Here is an 8660-nt window from a genome sequence, read left to right on the forward strand (position 1 = left end):
CTAATACTACATATTTGTAACGGCGTGAACCGTTTTTGTAGAAAAATGCTTGGTTGATGATGTTTTTCAAGCGTTCTTTCAATTTATTATGTGGTACTGTGGTATACAATGTGGAAAAATCGAAAGTTTTAATAGATGTTATTTTTGAAACAGATCTTGATTTCAAATTTTCCAAGAGTTCCTTCGAATTTTTTAATATCCACATTTGATTTATACCACGCCGAGAAAAGACAACATCACAGTATGCTTGAAGTCCCCGTTTAACAGTACAAAGAACAGAAGTCAGTATCTTCTATAACTCTGTTGTTGAACATTTTGAAGATCCTGCGATAAACCTAGATTTGTAGGGTGTTTTGTGGAGCTTTGGTATCCAGTATAAGCTAGGCAACTTATCATGGTCATCCTTTGTTGTAATATTAAAATTATCCATAAATGACTTATGGTTTGCCAAAATTTCACATTTGCTGAAGATTGATTGTCTGTAAGTGTAGTTGGCGGAGGTCTTAGTTACACCAAGTTTGTCTATAAGACATTCAAAATAATGCTTCTTACAGACAAATACAATGTTATTGGCAGCTTTATCAGCAGGAACGACAACATATTTGTCATGGATATTATTCAAACACTTAACAGCATCAGTATCTTTAAATATAGAATAGGGTCTTCTGCAAACATGTGATCTTAGTCGGCCAATACGGCCACGCACTATTTTCCTCACAGATTTGACCCATTCTGACAATGTGTCCAACTCTACATCCTCCCTTTTAGCCCATTTCCTGGCATATTCTTCAACAGAGTCCATAATGATCTTAAAATTATGGTTCCAGTTGATCCTGCGAGGTTCTCTGAACTTGGGTCTACAAGATAATATCTTACGAAGGTGATGATGTTCAACCAAGTTCAGATCACCAGTGATGACATGGCCAACTGGAGTATATTTGAAGGGAGATGTAGAGCAGTCACAGGATGCTGGTGTTTGAAGGAATTCATCAATTTTTAAGTGCTGCAATGCCTTATTGTAATTGAATACTGTATTGGAGATTGTCTTGAGTGTATTGATATGACAGAATAGGTACAGATTGGTTCTTTAAGTATACAGGTATAGTTGATGTAACCTTTTTGTTGTGAAGTGTTGTTACGAAGGAAATTTGCTTCTCAGAAAACTTTCAGTGTGGTACGAAGTTCAAACTTTCAGTATGGTACAGAGTTCAGTGTGTAACAGTTTAAGTGATGTTACAAGGCAAGAATTATGTAGTTATTATATTCATACTTATTTACTCTTATGTATCGATATATTCATATTTATTTACTCTTATGTATCGAATGACTACGGAATCTTATTAGTCATTGTTGTAGGTCAATCACCTTGCACTTTAACGGACTTCAAAGTTCAAGGAGTATCAGTGATTCAGCAAAACATTTATCTTGTTGGAGATATCTTGCTTTAAATAGAAAGTATATCTGAAGGAACAATCAAGGACTGTTACAAAACCGGCTTTAATTAAGTGCGAACCAATCACTCGATGTAAATTTGAGACCTTAACATTGTATGGAAATATATTTCAATCTGTGCCCAATGGACGACCATTTTAGTAAATCAATATGATTAGATTGTAGTTTCTCTCATTTAAGGGAGAATTTTATGAGAAAGAGCGGAACACGATCCTGCTGGACACGTTATTGTATGGTGAAATCAAGCCAATAAACCCTCCTCATACCAGTCTAACTCCTTGTGAGCCTCTGCTTTGTTGATCGTCCAGTACATCATCGTACAAATTCCCCCAAGCAGACGATACGTCAGTATCAGTGAACCTACTCTGTGAATTTTACGTAACTTGACTTCATGAAATCTAACAGTTATGTGTTAATTGGGTACTGTGACAAACAACACAAAGTTGATGGTAATCTAGCATATAAGTGTCATCTAATTCACGCATACTCTTAATTGTCGGAACTATCACAAAGTAGTTGAGCAGATGTTTGCTCAGGATGATGTCAGCATAAACGGATGTTTGTATGAACAAGTTGAAAGTTTAAGGGTAGACGTTTCTAATAATATATGTTGTTTTCGCCAGTGTCTAATTAATTTACGAGAGTTCTCCGGAAGAGTAGCTTATGAAACAGTTTCACTGATTAAGATTTGTAATTCATTACCTGCTGATTGTTTTTATAGTTGTTTGTTCAATTAAGTTTTTACCTTGAATTATTGTAATGGGTTGAATCGCATTTCCATGTATAATTAAGTTAAGGAGTTATATAGTTAGGTGTTAAGTTGATAGAGTAGCCTTTTATCATCAGCGGCTCTTCTGTAAACATCTTTATCGAAGAAATAAAGATTGCCATTTGTCATCCACAAGCCACTACTCTGGTCGATCTCTGGTATCCTGCTCGTAAGACGATGGAAGTCAGCGCTATAACAAGTGGTGGAGAACAAACGGGTAGACCAAGCAAGTTTGTGGTTGATTTATGACAACGAGAAGTGGAAGATCTTACAGAAAAATGGCAGAAGGACAAGCAGATCTCGCAGGCGAAGAGTGGCAGAGAGCAGTCGACGCCCAACTTGTTAAGATACAGCAAGCTTGCGGAGATACGTCGGATGGTTTGGCTCCTGGTATATTCAAAGGCCGGGAAGACGAGAATGTGAGGCGATGGTGGCAACGGTACAACGCATTCGCCGACTTCTGAGGTTGGCCAGCTGAGAAGAAAACAAAAGGGGCTGGTCTGTATTTGGCTGGTGAAGCAGATCGATGGTACCAGGGCCTGACTGATGCTGTAAAGAACGACTACACAGCATTAGAGATTGCCTTTATGGATCGCTTCGGTAAGTGTGGTCCCTTATGGTTGTACGACCAGAAACTATATCAACTCAAGCAACTGCCCAACCAGACTGTTGAACAATATGCTACGTTATTGAAGGAAAAGGCTGAGAAAGCTCAAAAGACGGATAGAGAACATTTGTCTTTCTTCATCAATGGGTTATGACCCGAGATAAAAGCCTTCGTAGCAGGGAAAACACCAGGGGACTTTGCTGCTGCTTATGTACCCGCAAAGACCGCAGAAGTGGTCGAAGATGAGGAAAATTTAAATGACATTGATCTTAGGCGGCATCCAGTAAAAATATCAGGAAAACCGGTAATAATGTATCTTCAACATTTAGGATAGAAAACAAAATTGGCTGAAGGCCATCCTGTTGTCATGTGAATGAGTCCGATGATTAGTGAAATAGTTAGGTACCTAGCGACTGTGAATGATTGTTGTGATAAGAGGCCTCCGATTTGTGTTTGTGTGAGTGAGAAATGACACGGGTGTTGGCCTTCACTATCAACAAAAGAAAAGTAAAATGATTGAAAAGAAACACGGATATCGTAATATCCCAAGACTGTATCAAAAGATTCAATTGCAATTTGGCAAAGATTCTCTAAGTCCTGATATTAAGGAAACCTCAGAATCGAAAGAATTGACATCTGTTTTGGTACACGAAAGCATGCCCACCGATAATGTACCTTTATCGCAAGATATGCATGCTCAGGCGACTAAAAGGAAACATGTTCACCTTGTCGGTGAAGAGATTCCAATCACTGAAATTAAGGGAGTCGAAAGAATCTCCAAATCCAGAATTTGTAGAGGAGGCCGTCGATCAATTCGGTACCCCTCCTTAAAATTCCCGTTTTCTTGGAAAGTTTGGAGTCAATAAAAAGTGTAAGAAGAATTTGCAAAGTAACATAAATAAGTATTAGTTTATTTAGGCGCCCTATAAGTAATTTGATTGTTTTATTTAGTGTACAGATTTTTTTTGGTGTTATTCTTGACAAGCTTGTCGGTGATGGAATAATGTAAGTGCAATTATTTTTAGTTATATGTAAGTGAGACTTATAGAGTTTAATTAGATTTACTGTTATTATTGATATGTAAATTTTATTCTAATGGGATAGAAGAAGATATTGAAATATTATTATTATTATTATTATTATTATTATTATTATTATTATTATTATTATTATTATTACAAGTTTAGGGGCTATAAGTATTATATAGAAATCTAATAATAATTCATTGAAGCTGTGGGAATTCTGATAAAAAGGAAAAGGTGTTGTTTATTTTAATTTGTCAATAGGGTGACTTCTAATTGTCGTACGTATATCCTCTCCGCCCAGTTAGATAGGTGTTTCTTTTGACATCACTACCCTTATGAATATTCATATACTTGCAAAAACCAACAGTCGTTGTCTCTAGCAGCGCGTGCTCACAGCTGCTGAGCTGCACAGCGTAGCCTTTCGGATCGCAGGCCCATCGTGGCAGTCGTGGGCGCCCACAAACAAGGCACAGCGACTGTGGAGAGTCTATGCCAGTGGAATGTTAAATGTATCTTCAGCGTGGCATTTGTAGTTGTGGCGAAAACCATAAACCCTCTCCCTGTGCTGACGTTGTTGGGTTTTATTTTGTTCATGTGCATTTACTGTAAGCGATCGAGGAAGTTTTGGGATGGAAATAGAGCAAAAGCATGAGTTTTTTCCGCGAAATCTGTGCTGCAAATATAACTTCACGCATGCGCACTCTGCGCGTGAATGTGTCGTCTGTACACTACGTCTCGTGCTATGATCTTGTCGTTGAGCTTTGCATGTCGACAGAAACTGGAATTACTGCAGAGAATACTTTTCAGGAGATCACAAGTGAGTCCCTAAGGTAATAAGTAGGACATTTAGGAAATCCTTTCAGAAAGTTCACGCCGCCTGTGGCCATTTCGTGGAGTATAAGCTTATAGGAACCTGGACTGGAGCGACGGTATACGGTATTTCTACTGTAAATATTGCCAGATAATATGCGATGGAATTTTGCGTTTCACGTCGTTCAATCATTCAGATGGAAATGCCGGCCTTCTGCAAACTTTGAAAAAATCAGGGTGACAGACTTTGGCTAACTCTTGTATAACAATGACGTAATTTAATGAGAAGACCTTTGTATTCGAGCTCGGCAACATTTTTCGATTTGAGAACTCTTATCATGACGGATTCACTGAAACAGTGAGTATTCAACAACTTTTTCCTATGTCCATGTAGCACTTGTGCAAAAATAAGCGAGTCCACAGGCCTTTGGCGAATCAATAAATGCGTTTTTCACCAAGCTGAAAGGTTGAAAGATGCGTCCGTCACTTTGGGACGAGCTAGATAAATGCAGTCAAACCCAGCTGGGCGTAGAAATTTGCCATAGTATACTTTGTTCTAGAGACTACCGGCCGTGCGGTGGAACTTTGCAACAAAGTTTCCATATCTGAACTGACGTACTTGAATGACAGGCACAGGAAACGATGGCCAATAAAAATGCATTCTCGTTGCATTTTGATAATAATGTATCAATCACAATGACACGGACATTATGCCTCCTCCCAACAGAAGGGCCAAGGTCTATTTTTAGCCCTGCTACAGTATATCTCAGTGCTGAAAATGCCATATTGTTGTCATGTTGTCATGGCGACTTTTAAAATTTGCATACAACTGTGAGAGTGAAACGGGTTGTTTATAGGTCACAAAACTTTTGAGTCTCACTGTCGTCCATTACACCTGTTTCCTTGGGCATTAAAGTGTGCAAGTTAGTATACACATCAAAAGACTAGAAAATTCACTTCATGGGCAGAACCTTGTAAAATAGCCCTTTCTTGTCTGGTTAACGAAAAAAGATACCCCTGATCTAAAATATGCATGGGCTACCAGCCAGTGTCACCGGCCTACCACATTCAGAACATGGTTGCCCAAGTGGACTACCAGGGAAAAAATTTCGAGCCCTGGGCAATATTAAACATGAAACATTTAACTTGTAATATTTCCCCTTGTCTTGGCCTGCTGGGTTTAAAAAAAATGTTAAAGGTATACAGGGACCATGTTCAAACTTAGCCATTGCTCCCATGGAAAGGGAGATCTAGCTAATCATCAGAATCATAGAGTTTATGGGGTCACGCCAGGTCACACAAAAAATAATGCACCACTACATGGCCATAATTTTACTTAAGTTAAAGAATCAGAAATGATTTGTCTTCATTATTCTTCCTAGAATGAGGAAAAGAAATCAAAATAAATTATTATAAAATGAACATTATTATACGTCGTTAATCATAAATCCATAAATTAAATAAGTACCAGTGAATTATGTTTGAAATAAAACAAAAAAAAACTGTTACTGCTTCTGATAAATAATGGTACATTGGGTGATAAGGGGAATTGGGTTCATAAAATTAATTAGAATTAATTTTAGCACATAAAATTAATTTGAAGGCATAAAATTAATTCGATGAATGCATAATAAGTTGGTACTATACTCTATAACACTTATTTGGGATGACTGCATGAAACAAAATTAAAAATGCTTGAAAAAATTTTTCTGGTCTATATAAAATTAATTCAAACACGCTAAAATAAATGGAAAACAATTTTGACAAGAATGGCCTCAATGTACATTATCTTTATTATTCTTCCTAGAATGAAGGCAAACAAACTACAATTATTATTATTATTATAGAACAAACGTTAAAAGTTGTTACTTAGAAATCCATAAAATAAAATAAAAAATACCGCAATTATTCGGTGTCGCTGAAATTTGATCAGAATAGTATATACCAGTATGGGTTCCAAAGATCAACAATACATATTATTTCTATCTGTTCAGTGCAGGAAAACTCTATGCTGATGTTATGACAATGATTTCTGCACAGTACAACCAGAAAAACAACAAGAAATATTTAAACCAGCAAAAAAAGAATGACAAAAGTAAATAAGGTCTGAAACTTTAGGTACTGGAGTTCAACTTTAGCAACATGCATAGCAGAAACAGTTAGTCCCTCTTAGTTAGACTATAGACAGTCTTCCCCCTCTACTGTCTATGGATTGATCTGGTCTGTTAATATGTAACAGTTCATAAACAATGACAGGAAATGACTCAAGCCTGTTTCAGACACTGGCCATCACTCCTGTACATTTGCAGGATTTCGCTTTTTCTTACCTCATATGCACATTTTTGACACTGACAAGTTCATTTGAACAAATTCACATCTCAACCCCTGCATCTACCTGTACACCAAATACTGAGATGGTAGCTTTGGCGGTATGGGAGCCTTTGTGTGTGACGGACATACATCCGCACATACCCACAAATATACAGACATACAGACGCCACTCAGACTCATCATATAAGCTCTTTTTGGTATTTATATACAAAACCAAATATGAGCTAAAAACAGTGAATTATGTTTTAGCATAGACACACTCAAGGGTCTATTGTTTTAAATAAAAAAAAGTTGTGGTTCCCAAATAGGTTACCATGGCAACATAAAACAAAAATGAACATTGAGTTCATGCTGTGATAAATACACTTAGGAGAGCATTTGCATAGTTACTAGGGTTACTTTTAATGGAATTTAAAAAAACCTGAAATTTTAAAACGCAAATAGGTTACTATGGAAACACAGGAGAGGTAAAAATGGATATCATATTTGTCTTTCTAACCTAAATAATCCTTTGGTATAATATTTCTGTTGATTTAATGGATTTTACACTGGATATTTGGTCTTTCTAACCCAAAATATCACTTTGATATAACACATTCTGTTGATTACTGGATTTTAGGTGGAATCTTTGAAACACCGGTAATTTTTACTCCTGAATGGTTGCCATGGAAACTTCTCACATGAAAATGAGTGTGATTTTTTTGGTGTGCTAACCAGAAAAAACCCTTATTATCAATTTTTTACATCAATCAATAGTTCTTTAATAGGAATTAGGGAAAAAGTAACATTTTCAATCCCAAATTGGTTTCCATGGCAACTCGAAACATTAAAATAAGTCTGTTTTTTGTGTTGTCTGACTCGAACTCCCCCACTAGATAATTTTCATAACAATCAAAGTAACTTTTCATGGGATATTAGAAAAACTGGAATTTTCAACCCTAAAATGGTTACCATGGAAACATGGGGCAGTGAAATAGATATCATATTTGGTCTTTTCGACCCAAAATACCCCTATGGTGAAGTTTTCATGGAAATTGAACCTATTATTATTCGCATTATTATTTCTATATAATACTTATATTATTATTATTATTATTATTATAGTTATTGTTGTTACTGTTATCCTGCTCGTAAGACGATCGAAGTCAGCGCTATAACAAGCAGGATACCAGAGATCGACCAGAGTAGTGGCTTGTGGATGACAAATGGCAATCTTTATTTCTTCGATAAAGATGTTTACAGAAGAGCCGCTGATGATAAAAGGCTACTCTATCAACTTAACAACTAACTATATAACTCCTTAACTTAATTATACATGGAAATGCGATTCAACCCATTACAATAATTCAAGGTAAAACTTAATTGAACAAACAACTATAAAAACAATCAGCGGGTAATGAATTACAAATCTTAATCAGTGAAACTGTTTCATAAGCTACTCTTCCGGAGAACTCTCGTAAATTAATTAGACACTGGCGAAAACAACATATATTATTAGAAACGTCTACCCTTAAACTTTCAACTTGTTCATACAAACATCCGTTTATGCTGACATCATCCTGAGCAAACATCTGCTCAACTACTTTGTGATAGTTCCGACAATTAAGAGTATGCGTGAATTAGATGACACTTATATGCTAGATTACCATCAACTTTGTGTTGTTTG

The sequence above is a fragment of the Ptychodera flava genome, chromosome 7 (genome assembly GCF_041260155.1).
Source record: "Ptychodera flava strain L36383 chromosome 7, AS_Pfla_20210202, whole genome shotgun sequence".
In the NCBI taxonomy this organism is placed as follows: domain Eukaryota; kingdom Metazoa; phylum Hemichordata; class Enteropneusta; family Ptychoderidae; genus Ptychodera; species Ptychodera flava.